The following is a 20917-nucleotide window of genomic DNA, read 5'->3' on the forward strand; positions in this document are numbered from 1 at the left end:
ATCCAAGATATGCTGATCACCTGAAATCTCATCCTCATGCTGATTGGCTCAGTTTGTGATGCTCAATACCTTCTCAACTCAGTCTCTGATTGGAGGATTGGAGGGTGGAGCACTGAACTCCTCCCCAAACTTTTCTTTATAGAGGACTGGGATAGGAATCTTTCTACTCTATCAGCACCTCTGTCTGGTTTTGACTCTGGGAACGTTATGTTCCAGGATTGGCTTCTTCTTCTCCTACCCCCTTTTTAGCTTCCTTTTTTGTCCTTATTTGATTGTAAGTTCCTTGAAGGCAAAGCCTGTTTTTATTTTTCTTATTTTCTATTCTTGTATCTTCTTAGTGCTTAGCACAATATCTGGCACATAGTAGGCACTTAATGAATATTGAATTGAATATTTTCTTTGTTTTGGGGGGGTATGCTTTCTTCCCTTCTATGATTTTACCCAATAATGGTTAATTGGTCCCGACTCTTGGGGGTAGGCTGATTTTCACGAGGATCTCTAGAAGACACAAAGCCTTGGAGTCCCAAAGAATGATGGTGGTATGGTGTAGTGAGAAAATTAGTGAATTTGGAGACAAAATCCCCCAAATCCTGCCTCTGCCATTTACTGTGTGTGTGAGCTTGGGAGAATCTTAATTACTCAGACCTCAGACTTTTCAGGTGAAAAATTACAGGGTTGAATTTGATGACTTCTAAAGCCCCTTCCAAATCTAATCTATGATTCCATGAAGATGGGATGAAAACAATAGGGAAAAGTAGATATTCTAGCTATTCAGGGAGATGATGGTAGAGTACAATATAGTATAAAGTTTCCTATTGAGAAATAGGAGATTTGGTTCTAATACCAGTCTTTGTTTCTGCCATGCCAAGTGAAGAGTGATATTTTCTGACCCTGGGTAGAGCTGTTTCATGGAGTGGGGGGATTTCTGACTTCCCCTTTACTTAATAGTTTTGCTCTTTGGTGAACTCCTGCTCCAATAAGGATTCTGGGATATATTATTGGGGTTCATAGTCCTGCAGATGTGAACTTGGGGTTTTAAAAAAGCGGTTCCATAGGAGATGTGAATTTCTTAGGAATGGGATACTGGGTACAGTTTGTGAAAGTAAAGGGAGCATATCCACTAAATGAATATCAGTGACAGGAGACTGGAGAAGAGCAAAAACTCACAGCTTCCTAATTGGGTTCACCAAATCCAGTTATTCCTTCCACATCACTAGGAATTTTTTGGCTCTTCCTTTCTATCAGAGGAGAAGTCTGAATTTTATCTTTTTCTCTTATGAGGTGGCTCAGTACCTTATTATAAAATTTGGATTGATGCTATGCAATATTATAATTATATGTATGCATTTATTCATTGCTTAGTTGTTGTCTTTCATTCCTGAAGAGAACCAAAATGGCAACCAAAATGGCCTTATTATGGTTGATCAGATCAACATGAGCTCACAATGCACAGTCACAGGTTGAACTCAAATAGTTTTTATGGAAAAGCATGTCAAGAGTGTGACTTTAATCTTGGAATTCCATGGAAAATTGTGTTGTTAAGAGACAGGAACAAAAGTATTACCTGGAGAAGTTGGTCTTAAAAGCCCCACTACCCCTTGTCCTGTTTTTTGGGATAGATTCTTTAACTATACACAACTGATGTTTCTTCTGAGCTACTTTACTTCTGGTATCTATTATATAGTCTAAGTGGGCAGCTATGTGGTTTGAGCCTGGAGTCAGAAAGATATCTTGCTGAATTCAAATTCGATTTCATACTTCCGAGCTGTGTGACCCTGGACCAATCACCTAATCATTTAACCCTGTTTGTCTCAGTTTTCTCATCTGTAAAATGGGCTGGAGAAGAAAATGGCAAATCACTCCAGTGTCTTTGCCAAGAAAACCCCAAGTGGGGATTCACAGAGAGTTGGGCGTGACTGAACAACTCTGAGTAGTGCTGAAAAATATACAGAAATTAATAAGGTAATCCCTATCCTCAAGAAGCTTATTCTCTAATTAAGGGAGATAGAATAAGTCTTTAAATTCATTTAATACAAAGCAGAGTAACAAACATTATAGAAGTTATACAAAGTACTGGAATAATAATAACTTAAATTTTTATAGTGGTTTAAAGGTAACATTTTGGGAACTCTGTCATTCATGGGTAGCAAAATAACTGCTTCTTGTTTGAGGCCCCATGTGTCAGCACCCAATCAGAATTATTGCTCCTATGTTATTACTTATACTGACTTATTTAGAAAAACATGAATTCAAAATGAGAAATTGAATCAATGTGACAGACAGGAAACAAGGAACAATTCTCTTCCATACTCTGCACACATGGGGCCACTTTCTCTTAAGCTACCGCAGCATCAGTGATAGGGCATAGATGCAGAGAATACATATGACTAGGGAATATCCATGGAAGCTCTTTCTGTCTCCATCCTTGAAACCTTGAAGTATGAAGTAGAATATAACAGGAGCCTATCTGGATAGAATACATGTTTTAAAAGTATAGGTATTAGGTGTATAACCTATATCAGATTGCTTGCCATCTTGTGGAAAGGAGAGAGAGATGGGAGAGAGGAAAAAAATTTGGAACTCAATCTTATAAAAGTGAATGTTGAAAATTATCTTAACATGTAATTGGAAAAAATAAAATGCTATTAAGAGAGAGTATACATGTTAGGTATGAAAGTGTCTAGGACATATGGGTAGGATGAGTCCATGTAGAGATATTGTATCTAAAGTACATGTGTGATCAGGGCAGCAAACACCTTCAACACTGCCCACTTACTCTGTGTAAATAATCGAATTATTTTTGGTTATTGTCTTCTGGTTATTACACCTCTACTACTACACATCTACTCTACTTGGTCTCTTGCTTGCCAAGTTGCTCCCTGTTACCATCTCCTAAGCTTCAGTCATTCAAGGCAATCTGTTGTTCTCTACTTCCATCTGCTAGGTGTAGTGGTTAGAAATCCTCTCCCTGCTGTGGGCTTGCTGATAAGCTTTTAGCACATGACTGATCCAATAAACCTAGTTAAGTTAAATTCAGAATATCCTGCAGTAAGATGAACTTTTTTGATTGTATTTTCCCCCTGGTGTTTCTTTGAGATCACTGGTTCCAAATATCTAAAATTCCCTCTCTAATACTTTTCTTTCTTTCTTCCTGCAATTGTGCCTGGGATAAAGTTACCCAGACTTTGTCCTAGGTCATGGAAAGCTAGAGAGTGCTGGTAGACCATAAGTTCATTGAAGGCAGGCAGTATTCCTTTTTCTCTTCTTGTTCCCAATACCTAGCACAGTTCCTGGCACAGCTGAGGCATTTAAGAAAAAGACTTGATTGATTAACTATTATTCCTTTATCAGTTCAGGAACAACTGACCATTATGCCTGATTAGTTCGAATATTCCATTATGATAAGATCAGGTGAGCTACTTGTGGATGGTCCTTTAGTAGCTTGAAAAATCCCCAGTGGCATGAAGTGTCATTGAGTGGATATTTCTCTTATGGAGCTGTGTCCTGTGATCTTTTTTTCCCTAGGGACTTGTGCTCAGGATCTGGTATACAAGATTTTATTGAGCAAGGCTCTGACATCATTTATTTTTTCTTAAGTTGATTTGAGAGAACTTTAATTTTGATGCTATTAATCTTGGGCTTCCACATAGCTAATTTTGATTCCACCTGCTTGTTTCTCATTTTCCCTGTCCTCTTCATTTCCCCACCTTTTCCCTTTCCATTTTTCTCTGCCTGCTTTCTCTTTTCTTCCTTGTCTCTTTTATTTTGTCTCTCTTCTCTCTTTGTGTCCACTCTTGGATCCCCATTATTGACCTCTTCCTTCCCCTTTCTGTTATTGGCATCAAGATTCCTAGACATAGTGTTCCCTGTATATTCTTAGATATGGTGAAGACTCAAAAATTACCTTTAAATTGGGATCAACAATCAGGAAGGAAAGGAGGAAAGAAAAGGAGGTCAATGTGAATAAAAGAAAAAAAAATCTGAGTAATATAATATGACTGAGTAAATGCAATTATGGTTCAAATTAGAGAATCTTCCCAAGTGTTATAACAAATAGAGAAGAATTAATTCATAATAGGGAAATTATTATTTGTAAATAGTGCCATGAAATTCTCTACTCTTAAGTAGTTTAACATTTCTCTGGTTAATAATATCAATTTGCTTAGCAACACTCCATCCCCCCCCTCCCCAATATCCCCTACCCCTACCCTTTTCCCCATAGATCCAGGTGAAATTTCCCTTATAAGGGCTCTATTTAAAGAAGTTATTTTCCAGAGTCAAGAAATGGCCCAGAACAGAAGTGCTCTGTTCTTCTGATTACTGTAATTTCCATTAAAAAATGGTTTTTCTGGCCCTTGTCCAGGTTAACAGTTAATAAGGAAATCCCCAGATGATGTGCTCTCTTCATCACTGGAGGTAAGAGAAATGGAGAGCAGAGCCAGGCAGCTGTAGATGGTCTGTGTTCTGTATTCAAGTCTGAATAACCCTACAATGGCTCTCTATCTTGACAATGACCACATTAAGCCAAAAAATTCAAGCAGCAAAAAGGAGGAGGAAGAGGAGGAGAAAATAGAAAAAAGAATAAATAATATGTATTTATCCTTCTAGTCTTCCTTAGGTCTCAGAAGTCCTTTTCTTCTCACTAATTCACTTTCCAGAGTCAGTCTTATTTGGAATGTCCATCAGAACAAAGCCCCTAGCTTCTCTACATCTTGTATTTCAGGAATAAATGTTTACTGCATACATGAATGAATGATTGATTTGGGTTCAAATTTTATAGTACACATGGGATCCTGACAGTATCCCTTCCTCTTATTCTTCTTAAATCTTCAACTTCCTCCTCAAAGAGCTTCAACTCCTATCTCACTACAGTGAAGTCTGATTTGTTTTGTGTGTTTCTCTCTCTGGAGAAAAGTAAATGGAAATCCCGGGGCACTCCAGCCCTGAAGAAGATCCTTTGACAGAGGTGTAATGGAAAGATTGCTGGATCTGGAGTCAGGAGACTTGGGCCCTAATCCCTGTCTGACCACTTACAGCCAAGTTTCCTTCAGCAATCCTTCACTCAGTCAACAAACACTTATTAAGTGCTTAACTATGCTTAGCCCTAGGGATGTGAAGAAAAATAGAAAACCGTCCTCTACCTCCATGATCTTAGATCCTAATGGGGGAGATAATATGTACAAAAATAGGTATGTACAAGATATATACAGAGAAGATACAACATAACCTTACAAGGAAAAGCATTAGTAGTTGGAAAGAATGAGGTTTCCTGAACGAGATACAACTCATCATTCTAGTCTATTGGGCTTCATTTGGATTGTGTCCCTTTCATCCTGCATGTCTGCTATCTCCTCTAAATTTTTGTTATCTTCAGATTTGAAGGTAATGGTCGATTTCAGTCTTGAAGAATTCTGAGACCGTAGGTGAAGAGGAGAGGGGGTTCTGGGCATTGCAAAGGCACGGAGATGGGAGATGGAGATGGGTTGTGTAAGAGGAACAACAGATTGGCCACTATATCTGAACTGTAGGGTATGTGTCACTTAATTATCTTGGATATATGAGTGACACTTTGTTTTTCTGAAAAGGTGTCTGGATCTCCTTTACCTTCCTCTTTCTGCCCCTTCCCTTTCTCTCCCCCTAATCTCCCTAAGACTGGGAGCAGTTTAGCTTCTGAATTCAGGCCTTATTAAGTTTTACTTCATGGGTAAGACTTGACTCCATTCTGACTATGTAGACACTGTATGTTTCTGTCTCTCTCTTTATCTTTCTGTTTTTCTCTGCCTCTCCTTTCCTGTCATTTTAATAATAACTGATCCATTATCTATCATTATTATCTTTCCTCCCAAGCCAGCTCCTTCTCTTTGACTTTGTCGTTCCTGTCAGTGACTCCGATGTTTGAAGCCTTGGTATTAGATTTGATTCTCCCCTCCTTCTCCTCCTCCCACATCTCCCATCCAATCAGCTACTCAGTTCTGTTGATTTTATCTCTGTGACATCTCTCAAATTCATTCCCTCTTTATTTCCACTGCAGCCAGCCTCGCCCTCATTACCACCTGGCTGCCTGATTACAATAACTTCTTGATAGACCATCTTGCTTTTGCTCATTTCTCTCATCACACACCGAATAGCACAGTCACAGGCACCTCAAAAACCCTTTAGCCCAGGACTTCTTAATCTGTTCTGTAGATCTGTGGATATATTTCAGGGGGGTCCATAAATTTGGATAAAAATGATTTTTTAATTTTTACTAACCTCTAATTGAAATTGAACATTTTCTTCAATAATTTTTAAATAATCTGAAAAGGATTCTATAGGCTTCTCTAGATGATCAGAAGGCTCCATTGTACAAAGAAGATTTGAACTCCTGATGTAGTTTGACCTCTACCTACAGAAGAATCCCTTTTGTAACAATAGTTATAATAACTAGCATTTTATAGTTCCTGAAGACTTGCATGGTATTAAAATACATATGCCTTCTCATTTGATTATCTCAAACGGTCAGATAGCTTTTCCTTGCAAATCACTAGTGAGAAGGAGTCTACTGCCTTTTGAAGCAACTTATAATACTTTTGGAGGATTCTGCCATCAGGAAGTTTTTACTTTCATTTGTCCTAAATCTGCCTTGTTATAACTTGCACCCATCACTTTCTAGTTCTGTCTTCTGGGGCCAAGCAGAACATGGCTAATTCCTCTTCCATATGACAGTCTTTCAATTAATGGGAGATGTACCCTTTCCCTCTTTCCCTCTCCATCACATTATTCTCTTATCCCGATTAAATATTGCCAGTTTATTTAATTGATATGTCTAATGGCAAGATCTCAAGGCTGTTTGTTCTCCCACTCTCCTGATTGCTCCTTTGCTTATTCTTCAGATTGTCAAAGCCCTTGTCAAATAAGGCCTCCAGAAATGAAAAAGAAAATTCTCTTTTCCAGAGAAAAGAACTCTTCATGGGTTCTAACCAGGAGTAAATACATGAAAACTTTTGGCATCCTTGTTCTGGATACTGTACTTTTCATAAGGAAAACTGAGACAGCTTGTTGGGCTGCTTTATCTCACTCTTGACTCATTGAGCCTGCAATTCCTCAAACCTTCAGATCTTATTCAGAAAAATTGTTGTCAAAATGTTCCCCCTATCCTGTATCCTGTGAAGTTGATTTTTTGAATTCTAGTGTGGGATGACATACTAATTTCAATTAAATTTTAGAGTTATCCTGTTATTCTATCCTATTGAAGTCATACTACACATTAGCTATCCATCCCAGATTTGTTTTCTTTAAATTGAATAAACCTTCTTATCTTTACCTTTTCATAGATCATTGATAAAAATATTAGATGTCATAAGGAAATGAAAAAAGCCTTGGAGCACTTCATTAGAAACCTTCTTCCAAATTGAGAATGGACTATCTATTAACTACCCTTGATCTCTGAACACTTAGATGTGCGATTCTTTAGTCCATACCTCTCCATCTTATTTATAAGATTAGCATTTTGTCAAATGCTTGCTGAAATCTAGACAAATTATAGCTACAGTTTCCAGATCTTCCAATTCAGTAACCCTGTCACAAAAGGAAATGAAGTTAAGTCAGACATGATCTTCTCATTAAAACCATGTTATGATCTATTACTATCTCCTTTCTTATCATAGGTTTCAGCTCCTTATTACCCATTTTGTTCAGTGTTTTCCAATCCAAGAATCTTTCTGCTTGACATAGGAAACAAGCAAAGTTAGAATTAAGTAATTCTTTCTTATCACTGACCCATTATCAATGTTCTATCTATTTTGAGCAAAGATCTTATCCCTTCTTTGACTCAACTTTCCCCCAGAAGAACTTGAAAAAAATCTATTTTTGTTCTTCCCATTCTTTATTAACCTTAGTTCATTTTGGGCTTCAGCACTCCTTAATGTATTCCAATAGGACCATACCACACTTTTGTATTCACCTTCCAATATCTGATTTATCTTTGTACATGTCATTCCAACATCCAATTTGAAGAATGAGTTGTGTATTCACATAGATCACTTTAGATAATCCTTTCTTCCCTTGTTTTCCCCATTAAGGAACTGATTGAGACTGAAAACTTTTGAAATCCATGAAGAATCCTTCATTTACAAAAAAAAAAAAAGAAAACTTGGTTAGGAAGATATTTGAGCTAGTTCAAGTAGACAGAGTTCCATTGGGAGTCTCCTTAAAGTTGCAGGGTTTGAAGAAAGCTTGATTCCGTTTGATAAAAATGGTCCCATCTCTTTCATTAGATCATTCCTATTTCCTTCTTCTTGATTCCCCCCATATCCCATTCATTCTCCCCTAACAGTAACTTTGTGTTTACTTTAAATTTGCTCCCTTATATATACATTGTATTCTCCAAGGTAAGCTCTTTAAGAGCAGGGACAGTTGATTGTTGTTTCTGTCTTTAATAAATGGAATAGCTCATAGTAGGTGTATAATGAATGTTTCTTGAAGTGAATGAAAGGTAACATAAGTATTATTATCTCTTTATAATCTCCCCCCTTTTCAGTTACACAGTAAGGTTGAGAAAAAAAAAGACTCATCCAGGGTCTCAAACTGTATATCTCAGAATTTCCCTCTGTCCTCCCCTCTCCCCCCTAATCTTTTCTTGGTTCACTGCAGCATGTCTCCCATATTTCAGAAATCTTCCATACAATCATTGTCTAGCTCTACTTCTCTGAAGTATCTCAGGATACTTCAATTCAAGTCAGCAGGCATTTTAAAAATGCTTAATATGTGCAAGGTGCTATGTATGAGGAATCTAAAGACCAAAGAAAACCAGTTTCTGTTATTATTCTGTATTATCAAATCCAGCTTGAAATCCATCTATTTCATTGAATGGCTATTTTTTTTTTGATTGGGATATTTAATTGGGCTTAATTTTGCCAGCTATATTAATTGATATATTTCATTGTACCACACAGTCATAACTTTTGAGCTTAAAGGTCAGAGGATCATTGATCCAGGTAGTCACTGCGTATTTATTAATCATGTGCTATGTACTTGGGACTGTGTCAGCCACTAGGCAGACAAAGAAAAGGAGCTCACGGTCTAATGAGGATGGAGGAAACAAGATGAAAATAGCTATGTTCTAACAGCTCTGTAGGCTCCAGAGCTGGAAGATAACTCCAAAGTTATTTAGACTCACTCTCTCATTTGATAAGTGGGGAAACTGAGGTCTGAAGAGGCTAAGGGATATGACCAAGGTCACAAAGAGATAAGTAGATTTTAATACTTTGCCATAACACTTTTGTATGTGTGTTCCACTTATTTTGTAACCAGTCATTTACTATACATAGACTTCTTGTCTTTCCAGGCAAATGGCAAATACCTTGAGGGAAAAAAAAGAAACAAGATTTGTACAGTTGCATATTTTGCGTCACCTGTAGTTATTTGCACAATATGTTACATATACGAGCCATTTAATATTTGTTATTTAAGCTGATTCAGGTGACTCATTGAATACCTGACCTAAGTGCTACCATCTGACACTCTCCACTGTCCCCTTCTCATTGAATACTCTGCTAAATGTGCTCTTTCTCTGCCCTTCAGCATTATACTTGTATCTCCAGTATAGCCGTCGACATATTACAGTCATTTGGATGAATGACACAAACGCACGGGGCACTTTAAAGCTTCCAAGTGATGTCATAGTGCATAGAGTGCTGGCATTGGAGTCAGGAAAACGAGTTTGAATCCTGCTTTAGACACTTATTAATTATGTGCCCCTTGGCAAATCATTTCATTTCTCGGTGCTTCAGTTCGTTCATTTGTAAAACGGCTATTTTATAAAATAAACAACAATAATGCCTACCTCCTGGCATTGTTGTAAAGATCAAATGAGATAAGATTTGTAAAGTGTTTTGTAAACCTCAAGGTGCTAGAGAGGTGCTGGTTATGATGATGGCATCACTTCCTTTTCTTTATTAAAAGTTGATTTAGAACAGAAAGCAGTTTCTCATTCATCACTGTGTTCTTCAGAGCTTGCAGCTTCATACCTGACACATAATGGGAGCTTTGTTGACTTAACGGATAAGTTTGTCCCCTTGGGACTTTTTCTGGAAATATGGTTAATCTCTCTCTGTTCTGATTCTTCTTTTAGATCTGAAGCCAAGAGACTCCAATCCCCTGACAAGGACCTGGCTATGAATCTTGTCTTCCTGTTTCTGAAGCCCTCCTTCTAACTTGGAAACATTGAAGGGTGAGTCTTTGAGTGGGCCAAAAGAACCCATGGGTCTCAATTTATTGGGTTTGAATCAAGTCTGGATCTACAATTGAATGAAGCTTGCTAACTCAATGGAAGACTTAATTTGGTATCATCTAACAGAGCTGCTGCAGGGGAACATGCATTAGGGAATGGCCAGATTGCTGGTTTTTTAAGACTTATCAGCATTGTAAATAACACCATGTAAATGGTGGGCATGAGAAAAGGGCAAGATAGGCTCATTCTCCAGTAGTGGGGAAGGTGCAACATAAGTGTGACTGGGAGGAAGGAGATGTGTTAGGCTAAGGGTCAGTCTGCCATGAATCATACAAAGGACAGTTGGGTACTTAAGAACACAGGGCAGAAATCAGTAAGAAAAATTGTGATGAGCTCAATCTCCTCTGTACTCTGTGAAGGAGATACATACATACACACAGAGAGACAGATGGACACACAGAGAGAGACAGACAGAAAGAGAGAGACAGACGAACACATAGAGAGACAGACACACAGAGACAGATGGACAGAGAAAGAGAGACTGACACACAGAGATAGATGGACACACAGAGAAAGACAGACGGACAGAGAAAGAGACAGACGGACAGAGAGAGAGACAGACAGACAGAGCCAGACGGACACAGAGACAGACAGACACAGAGAGAGGCAGATGGATAGAGAGAGGCAGATGGACAGAGAGAGAGAGGAAGATGGACAGAGGGGGGGAGCAGACAGACACAGAGAGAGGCAGACGGACAGAGAGAGAGGCAGATGACACAGAGAAAGAGAGAGGCAGATGAAGAGAGAGAGAGAGAAAGAGAGAGAGAGAAGCAGATGGACAGAAAGAGAAAAAGAGGAAGATGGAGAGAGAGAGAGAGAAGCAGACAGACACACACACACAGAGGCAGACGGAGAGAAAGAGAGAGAGAGAGAGAGAGAGAGAGAGAGAGAGAGAAGAGAGAGAGAGAGAGAGAGAAGTAGACTAGAGAGAGAGACAGAGAGAGAGAGAGAGAGAGAAGAGAGAGAGAGAGAGAGAGAGAGAGAGAGAGAGAGGCGGACGGACAGAGAAAGAGAGAGAGAGGGAGGGAGAAGTGCAGACAGTCAGACCGACAATCTCACACTTGGGCATCTCTCATTTTGCTGCCCTTTCAGTTGTTACCCTATGATTGGGCTTCACTAGGGTGTTTTCAAAACTTTTACATAATTGCCTCAATTTCCTTCTTGTTCTTTTGCCAAATACTGAAATAGGGAACATAAACATGGATGTTGGGCTTGGAGTGGGCTGGAAATTGGGTTAAAGTAAAAGCATTTCTAAAGCCAGCTAACTAGATCTACTTGCTTGTTCACTGCACTCAGGGTGTTCTATACCCAATCTTTAATGCCTTTGCACAACCTATTCATGATGTCTAGTGACATCTCTCCTTCAGTGCCTCAGAGCATCCCGAGTTTCCTCTAAGTCTCATCCCACATGCCATCTCCTGGGGGAAGCCTTTCTCGATCCCCTGAGTTTAGTGGTATCTAAGTCAGAGATGGAAAACAAGAAATTAATGTTATCTGTGTTTATTTTGTTCAACGTTTTCCAAAGACTTTTTGGTCTCGGACTCTCACAGTTTGATATATCTGCCTTGGTTCACTGAATCTCAGAGTTAAAGAGGAACTTGAATCCTCAGTAGCCATTCAGTATCTCTTCACATGAAAGGACTCCCCACCTATTTAATGCTGGACACATTCCTAGTATTCCCTTCCTTTTCCACCAGTGATCCCATATCTGCCTGTTTACAGGTTACAACTCTGAGGGCAAACACTTTGGGCTTTGTTTTATTTATTTATTTATTTTTATTATTGTTTTTTGGGCTCCATCCTAGCACTTAGCATATTAACTGGCAAAAAAAAAAAAAAAGGCACTTAATGCATTCTAGTTGGATTGGATTGGATTGGGGAGGGAGAAATCGGAAGTTCTAATAATAACAATAATGAAAATAGTACTTCACGGCAATAATCTTATTTGTCCTCAGGGCAGTCTTGTGAGGCAGGGATGATTATTACCCTCATTTCACAGATGAAGAAATAGAGGCTCAGGGTCACATAGCTAGTGTCTAGCTTGTGTGATGGTTGATTTGTGTCCTTATTTTAATGATTCCAATTGTTGACTCATCTTGCTTCCAATGGATTACTTTAAAATGTTTTGAAAGTCATTGGATTTAAAAGTACAAGAGGCTTCAGAGATCATCTTATGCAGGAGTTCTTAATCTAAGATCCTTATATTTTAAAAAATATTTTGAAAGCTGTAGTTGAATGCAGTTGGTTTTGTTTTACTCATATATTTTAATTTATCCAATTAAAAACACTATTTTTGATGAAGAGTCATAGGCTTAATCACACTGTCAAAGATGGATCCAGGGCCCCGTGAAAGGTTAAGCCCCCTGATTTAATATAACCCTCTCATTTTAGAGAAAGGGAAATCAAAATTCAGAAAGAAGGAAATAATTTGGCCAAAATCACACAGGTGGCAAGTAGGAGATGCAGGAATTGAACCCAGCCTGCTAATAAATCAGGGTATCTTAACATTATATTAATATTACGAATTATTAATATTACTACAACTGCATAAATGTCACTCCTCCTATTTCTGTAGTATGCACATCGGGTTTCACCATGGGATCCCGTGTCTTTGGTGTCAAATACAAATGAAATTTATTTTTTAAAAAGGGCTTAAATCGCAGAATGACAACTTTGAAAAATGGTGTGCCCAAGATCTAACTTTGTTCCAGCTGCTAAAAGGAAGAGGCATTTGGGAAGTGTTTGGAAATTGGGATTGTTATGTATTGATGTCCACCTGCTGATAATAATAACTGGTGTTATTTATAAAGCACTTTAAACATTACAAAATGCTTTTTATATACAATCTCATTTAAGTTTCACAACATCCTCTTTAAGGAGGTACTATGGTTATTATCGCCATTTTACAGATGAGCAACTGAGATCCAGAGAACTTAAGTGATTTCCTTACAAATCACACAAGTAGTAAGTATGAAAAGTGGGATTTGAATTTGAGTCCTAATGGTTTCAAGTCTTAGCATTCTTTCAGCCCAACATGGCTTTTCTTTAGAGGCCTTGAGTGACTTGACAGTCCAAAATAAATATCTATGTACTTTGAGAGTCAAATTTTCTGATAGGAAAATCTATAATCTTAAAATAATAATTAACATATGTCACTTCTATCTCTTTGCCTGCCATATCCCAGGATACTGCCTATCTTGCTTACCTCTAGTTCCAGCTCTTAGCACATCACTTCCATGCTTTAAAACCCTCTTTGGCTCCCACTAACTATCTAAGGAATCAAGACCACATATCTCAGCAAGACATTTGAAGCTCTCTGCAATCTGGCTCCCACCCACCTTTGCAGCCTTAGCTCACACGCCTCCGCCTCAAATGCGCCATGTTCTAGCTAAACTGGGCTCCTTGCTGTCCCCTGCACACATCCCACTCTTTCCTGCCTCCCTGTCTTTGTTCACATTGTTCCTTATTCCTGGAATGCCCTCCTTCCCATCCCTGCCTGCTGATGTCATCTCTACTGTTCAGCTGTCACCTCCTCTAGGAAGCCTTCCCTGATACTTTTCATCTTGCTGGGTGAGTACAAATGGGATCCCTTATTGGATCTCATAGCCTTGTGCTTTACTCTTTTCCAATGATATACTTTGACATTTTTTCCTCATATGTTATTCCCTTCTTTGAGATGATCGATCCCTTGAGGGAAAGGAACTTGCTTTATTTATCCTTTTCTTCTTCAGCGTCATGAACGGTGCTTTGAGCATAAATTATCAGCTCTTTGAGGGCAGGGATTTTGTATTATTTATCGCTGGATGTTTGGTAATGCCTTAACTCCACTGCAAAGCTTATGAATCATAGATTCATCGTCTTAGAACTTGAAGGAAACCTTGAAGCTGAGGCTAAGATACGCTAAGTGACTTTCCCAGGACTACTCGGTGAGTATCTGAGGTGGGATTTGAATTTAGGTCTTCCTGTCTCCAAGCCCAGGGCTCAGTAAGCCTTCTAGCTACCTCTAGCAGGCACTTAATAATATCCAAAGAGATGAGGTTGGTAGGCATGTATAAGTGTGCCAGGACTGCTGATTTAACTGGAGTGGTGTAGATAGGGAGGTACATGTGTCTTATTTCCCTCATGCTTCCTCTCCTTTAGACTCTCTTCATTCTGGCCAAGCAAGACTATTCATTCTCCCCATCCTCATCCCAGCTCCTAGTCCGGGGCTTGCTTTGTCCCTCTGTGCCCAGAAAGAACTCTGCTGGAGACCCCTTCTTCGATTCCTTCTCCTGAAATAATCCCTTTCTTCATGGCTCAGGTGAGCTGCCACATCTTGTATGAAGCCATTTTTAGTCTTATTCCAAGACCTGAAATTTCTCACAGTACTTCCTCTGGACTTCTCCTTTGTTTAGCTCACATTCTCGTTTTTGTTATATTTATTGTTCATGTTTGATCTCCCCATTTGGGGAGGGTAAATCTACTCATTATAAGAGTGTAAACTTATCGAGTAAATCTTCCCTATGAGGTTCTAAGCTCATTGAGGGTAAATCTCTCATTATTAGACTGTAAGCTCATTGGGTAAATCTTCCCTATTAGACTGTAAACTTGTTGAGGGTAAATCTCCCCTATTAGATTTTAAGTTTGTTAAGGGTAAATTTCCCTTGTTGGGCTGTAAGCTCATTGAGAGTAAATCTCCCCCTTTAGTCTGTTAGTTTGTTGTGAGTAAATCTCCTCTGTTAAAAACTTGTTGAGGCTAAATATTTGTCCATTGCATAAGTTGGGGAATGGCTCCAGGAAAGATGACCTCCTTGAGATTATCTTCAACCTACCTTGAGGCAGCCAGATGATTAAGTGGGTCAGGAAGTCAGGAAGACCAGAGTTCAAGTTCTACCTCAGATAGTTATTAGCTGTGTGATTCATGGGCAAATCATTTGACCATTCTTAATGCTAGTTTCCTCATCTGTAAAATGGGGATAGTAACAATACCTAACACATAAGATTGTGGTGAGGATCAAATAAATTAAATCTTTGAGACCCTTAAAATATATATAAAGCTGTTGTCAAAAAGTTTCCCTAAGGAAAAGTTTCAGCTTCATGATGAAATGCACAGTACTCGTTATATAGAAGGATCTTTCATTGCAGAATATATAATGGATTGCTGATAGATCAGTGCTAGGGGAGCTGCTTGTGGACTAGCAGTTAAGTGATTTGACCATGTTCCCATATCTTGTATGTATGTATGTGTGGGGGAAGGAGGTCTCATAGGTCTCTCAAGAGCTAGAAAGGACTTTAAGTTTCCCCTCAGCCAATCCTTTCATTTTGTAGAGGAGGAAATGAAGTTTAAAAGAATGAAATGACTTGGCCAAGCATCATACAGCAGAGATCTAGAGTCTGAGCCCAGGTTCTCTGCCACTTTCTCCATTGTACCACCCTGCGTTTGTACCTGGGTAGATGTTCTTGTGGCTCCTGAGCTAGTAAGATTGCCGAAAACCAAACGCTCCTTAAAAGGAGATGCATGAGAGTTGGCCAGGACTATTGGGGAAGGGAAGGAAGTTGGTGGGTGGGGATGGACCCGTTTTGCAACAGGACATTCCACCCATCTTGGGCTTGACGCTTTTCTTAGATCTGTCCTCCCCCTCTCCTTTTTATGGTTCAGACTTATGGTTTCACTGATATAAGTGATATCTACTATGAAAACTTTCTTCCTTCTTGCACCTCAGTTATTGAACTTTGACTTAGAGAATTGCCTGAGATCCTCAGAGTTTTTGACTTGTCGATTGTTATGTATCGGGCAGGATTTGAATCCAGGTTTTCCTGACACTGAGGCTATTTTTATTTTATAATATTTATAGACTACCTATTATAGAGTGGCTAGTAAATGCTTTACTATTATCTTATTTGATTCTCATATCAACCCTAGAAAGTAGGTGCACTATTATGCCTCAGGTCAATTAGGACATGCAATTAGGACATTAGGATAAAGTACTGGATCTGGAGTCAGAAAGCCTCATCCTCCTGAATTCAAATCCTGCACCACTCACTCATCACATTATTTGTGTGACCCTGGCCAAGTCACTTAACCTTATTTGCCTTAGTTTTCTCATCTGTAAAATGAGTCAGAGAAAGAAATGGCAAACCCTTCCAGTATCTCTGCTGAGAAAACCTTCCATAGTGGGAACTTAATAAATGCTTATTCTATCTCTCCAATTGTGAGATGAAAATAGCAGTGATTGCACTATTATCCTCTCAGGGCTGTTGTGAGCATCTAATGAATCAAGGCATGTCAAGTTCTTTGTAATCATAAAGTGCTCTGTATCTGTTGAGTTACTAACATTAACACAGTCAAGATTTTCTTATTAAAGGTCACTTCAGTTCTTAATCTAGCCACTGAAAACCACTGAGCCCTTTAAGCTGGCTAGTCTTCATTTTCTCTATCATTTTGTTTATGCCATTAATTTTTTCAGGAAACTTTCCTTAGTAACAAACATTTATGATGACTAGTGAAGGTCAGCTTGTCAGCCCTTGAAGGAAATCCGCAAAGTGGATTTCCTAGAGTGGCTTTCCTGAGTACAGTGGCCAAGATAAACAGATCCTAGAAGCTCAGTGCCCAAAGGGGCCCTAAAGATCATCTTTCACAATACCCTCATTATCCAGATGAACGTAAACTCAGAGCAGAATTGACTTGGCCAGGGTCACACGGTTAGTAAATGGAGAGCTGGGATTTGACTCCTGGCCTGCAGTACTAGTATAAGATAAAATAAAACCCTTTCATTCTATCCTCTTCACTTTAGAATTAATGCCTTCTCTTTGCTTGTTGATCAAATTAGTAGTGGAAACCTATTGTGAGAGAACTAGCTAAACCATTTCTGAGAACAGACTGCTTTCAAGGCCCCCTCAAGAATTTTCAAAGTACCCATTTACTCACAAACAAAGGATGTGTTCATTATAAAGGGTCGCTGTCTATTCATTAAATCTGGACCTCTACAGGCCGACTCTAGTCCAGTGGTCCTCTTAGTACCTGAAAGTAAAGACTAAAGCAATATTAAAACAAACAAACTGGTTTGTCACTAATTCTTACTGCCCCCAATAGTCCAAACTCATGAGGTCTTACTGCAGGAGCAACCATTTCATATACTTCTCTGATTATAACAATGTAGTCTCTGGGTAGAAGATGTACTTGAGTAAATGAGGTGAGACTCTTTTTGTTAGCACTGAGCAGAGATCAGTTAAAAAGAGGCTCTGGAGAAAGGAGAAGGTAAAGAGACAAAATTCTTCAGAGGCAGGTTTTGCTTTCCTCTTTTAATCTACCTGAAATGAAGCCTTGGAACTTCTGGAAGCCATTTGAAATAGAAAGGCCTCTCTGATCCCCGAGTTGACAGCCTTCCATAGTTACCATGGTCCTATTCTGAACATACAGGACCTCCCAGGATACACCTATGCTTTCCCTTACAGCCAAGATGCTTACTCTTTTCTTTTGGTATTGGCCTTCAATGCTAACCAAAAGGTTTTCTCAGCCTTTGATCATGTGTTTTCTCTCTCCCCAGTAAATCTTTCAGGGCAACTGCATTCTTTATATCTTTCCAGTGGGGAGTATTGAATGTTCAGGAGGACTTAGTGAGAGGGTTGCTCATCCAACTTTGGTGTCCACCTGATACACCCAACTCTCACCTGTGGCTCCAAGAAGCTGTAGTGTGCATACCGTGGTAAATCATTTCAGCAGATATACTACTCAACTAGGTCCTGAAACCCATGGGTGACTTAGGCTGATGAATACCCCAAGCCTATGAAGACTTTCTCTTGTGAAATGGGCAGATGGGAATAACTGGTTCCAAGGCTGTGAAGATGACTGAAACAGGCTCTGTAGAGAACTTAGAGCCTGGTTTGGCATCAGACACGCCAAGGTTGCCCTTTGCATCCCAAGCAATCATCAGGCATCCCAACCTTTGTCCTGCCACTGGTCTTTGATGATTTAAGAAGAGAAGGTGGGACTGACCCTCCCTCACAAGAAGTCAAAACATCACCAGTCATATTGTTGGACCTCTTTGAAAATGAAGGACAAAAACAATATCTTTCTAATATAGAACTTTTTAGAAGACATTTATTATGCATCTACTATTGGCAAGTGTCTTAGTTAATAAACATTTATTAAGCACTTAAAGATTAAATAGTTTTGCTAAGCTTAGTTGAGCAAAAAATATGATTTATTTTGGTTAATAAAACCAAAATAAGTAATAAAAAATCCCAAACAAAAGCCAGTTCTTGACCTTGAGGAACTTCTGATAATCTAAAGGAAGAAGATAACCACAAAAGGAAGCTAAATAGGAAGGAAGGAGGAAGATATCACTTCTCCTTATCGATGGCATGATAGATAAATCCAGAAGAGTACAGCCAAGATGTGGCTAAGTTGTGTGGCTTCCTTGAGTGGAGGGTCTGAGTGGAACTCTCTGCCTTCTGATTGTAGGAGAACAGTCCCAGGAGCAAAGGGCAGTAGAGCTGAACTCCAGGACTAAAGTGGTCTTGCAGAATGAAGTAGATCCTGAACTATGATGGAGACAGCCAATGGAATAGAGCCAAGAGGGAAATAAGAGAATCATTGTGCTATGATTTTAATTAATTGGTCAATAGGTGTTGATTAAATAACTCTTAGGTGCCAAACACTATACTAGACACTGAGGGGACAAACACTAAAAAGACAGTTCTTGCCCTCAGGAAATTCACACTTTACTCAAATGATACACCAAGGGCATAGATAAACATATACAAGTTATACAGAAAATAAATATACAGTGTTTCAAGAGAAAAGGCCTTCTTGAATGAGGGGCATTTCAGCTGAGCTTTAAAGAGACCTGATAAGCGTTCTTAAAATGAATGGCTATGACAATTCATTTCCTGATATGTTGGATGCTAATTTTTGATTCCAGGGTATTCAAAGATTAATCTGTCTATTCTCAAAACCACATCTAAACATTAAAATTTGATTGATAATCATTGCTTTCAATCTGTCAACTTCTCAAGCAAATAGACTCTGGCTCCTTAGTATACACAAGACCTTGTGCTGGGCACTGGGGGCATCCAGAAAGAAGACCTGCCCTCAGGGAGCTCTCAATACAGCCCAACTGTTGGAGGCAAAACTCATATGGACATTTCAAAAAATGACAGTTGAGGAAAGGACAGAATTAAGCTTTTTAATCAACTTAATAGATATTAGTCAAATACCTATTATGAGCCAGTCACTGGAGATATAAAGAAAAAAATGAAATGGTTAATGCCCTGAACAAGCTAATATTCTCCTGGGGACTTGTGGAGGGAGAATGTATATATGAAATGTACACGTATACATATGTACATATATGCGTGTATAAAATAACTACAAAATGAATCCAACATAATGGGAAGGGAGAGAAATTAGTTGCTGAAGGTGACAGGGGCATCATTAAAAAGCTTGTACCAAAAGTACTGCTTGAGTTGAGCTTTGGAGGAAGCTAGGACTTCTAAAAAGCAAAGATAAAAGGACAGAGGGGACCGCTGGGACAAAGGCTCTGAGGAAGGAGATGAAGCAGCCTTGTGTAAGGAATGGCAGCAAAGACATTTGGTTCTCTCTTGTTTGCTCAGAATGGTTGCTCTCTTGTGCTTCTCACAAAAAGAGATTGTTCATATTTGTCCAAGTCATGCTGCCCCACCCTCTCCATCTCACTTTTCAGTGTTTTCTTCTTTTTCTTTTTTTGGAATATGAGCTCTTTGAGGACAGGAATTATCTTGATGGCTCCTGGGTCTTCAGTATAGAACCTGGTATACAGCAGTGATCAATAAATCATCTGTCTATTTATCTATCTATATCTCTATCTTTTTTTCTGATTATCTATTATTTTTTCTATCACCATCAACCCATTCATTTAATCTATCTATCCATCTACCTTTCAATCTATCTGTCTTTCAATTTTTCTGACTAACTTTCTGCTTAACATCCATCCATCCATCCATCCATCCATCCAATCTCCCTATCCATCCATCCACCTTTAAATCTACATTTCTAATTCTTTGATTGTCAGTTTTTCTACCTACTTATCTATCTCTATCCATCCATACAATCTGTGTATCCTTTCATTTTTCAATCTATCTCTCCATTTGTCTGTCTCTCCATCCAATCTATCTATATATCTTTTATATTTTTATCACCTTGAACAGTGTCAGTTACATAATACCACAGCCAGAGACTGATTGATTATAGACTATCAAAGGTGGAATAAATTTCAAAACACAAACTTCTAGAAAATTATACCTTATAACTAAGAATGTCAGCACTGAAATGAATTTTGAAGACGCCTTCTTGGGCTCATTTCTCATTTTGCCGATGAGAAAACCAAGCCCATAGGGGAAAAGTGGTTTGTACAAGGTGGCAGAGGGCCAGTGACTCCAGAGCCACTGCCATGTTCCTTACAACACATGCTCCAGAAAAGTAGACAGTCACAAGGACTATATAGCAGGGGAAAACTTCCCAGAGGAGATGAGACTTTTTTGGGAGAATTGGTAAGATTCCATAGGTGAATGTTGTGACCAGAGGTGTGAAGAGGTACTGCTTGTAAATGAGGGAACTAGAGGGGCTTAAAGCTGGATTGGGAGGATGAGGGAAAATCCACTGTTGGGGACATGGGATTGATAACCAGA

At 39.0% G+C, this 20917-nt stretch overlaps 1 protein-coding gene across 8 annotated transcripts in view; it reads left to right on the top strand.

Moving 5' to 3' along the window:
* The window catches only part of ATP2B2 (ATPase plasma membrane Ca2+ transporting 2), a 653989-nt gene that overhangs the window by 258641 nt on the left and 374431 nt on the right, over positions 1-20917 (top strand). For all 8 annotated transcript variants that reach the window (XM_051982255.1, XM_051982273.1, XM_051982284.1 and 5 more), the window contains exon 3: positions 10112-10210. The gene's annotated coding sequence lies outside the window, so the exon portion shown is untranslated. The remainder of the gene's footprint in view (positions 1-10111; positions 10211-20917) is intronic.

This window comes from Antechinus flavipes, chromosome 1 (assembly GCF_016432865.1).
Source record: "Antechinus flavipes isolate AdamAnt ecotype Samford, QLD, Australia chromosome 1, AdamAnt_v2, whole genome shotgun sequence".
NCBI classification, from domain to species: Eukaryota; Metazoa; Chordata; class Mammalia; order Dasyuromorphia; family Dasyuridae; genus Antechinus; species Antechinus flavipes.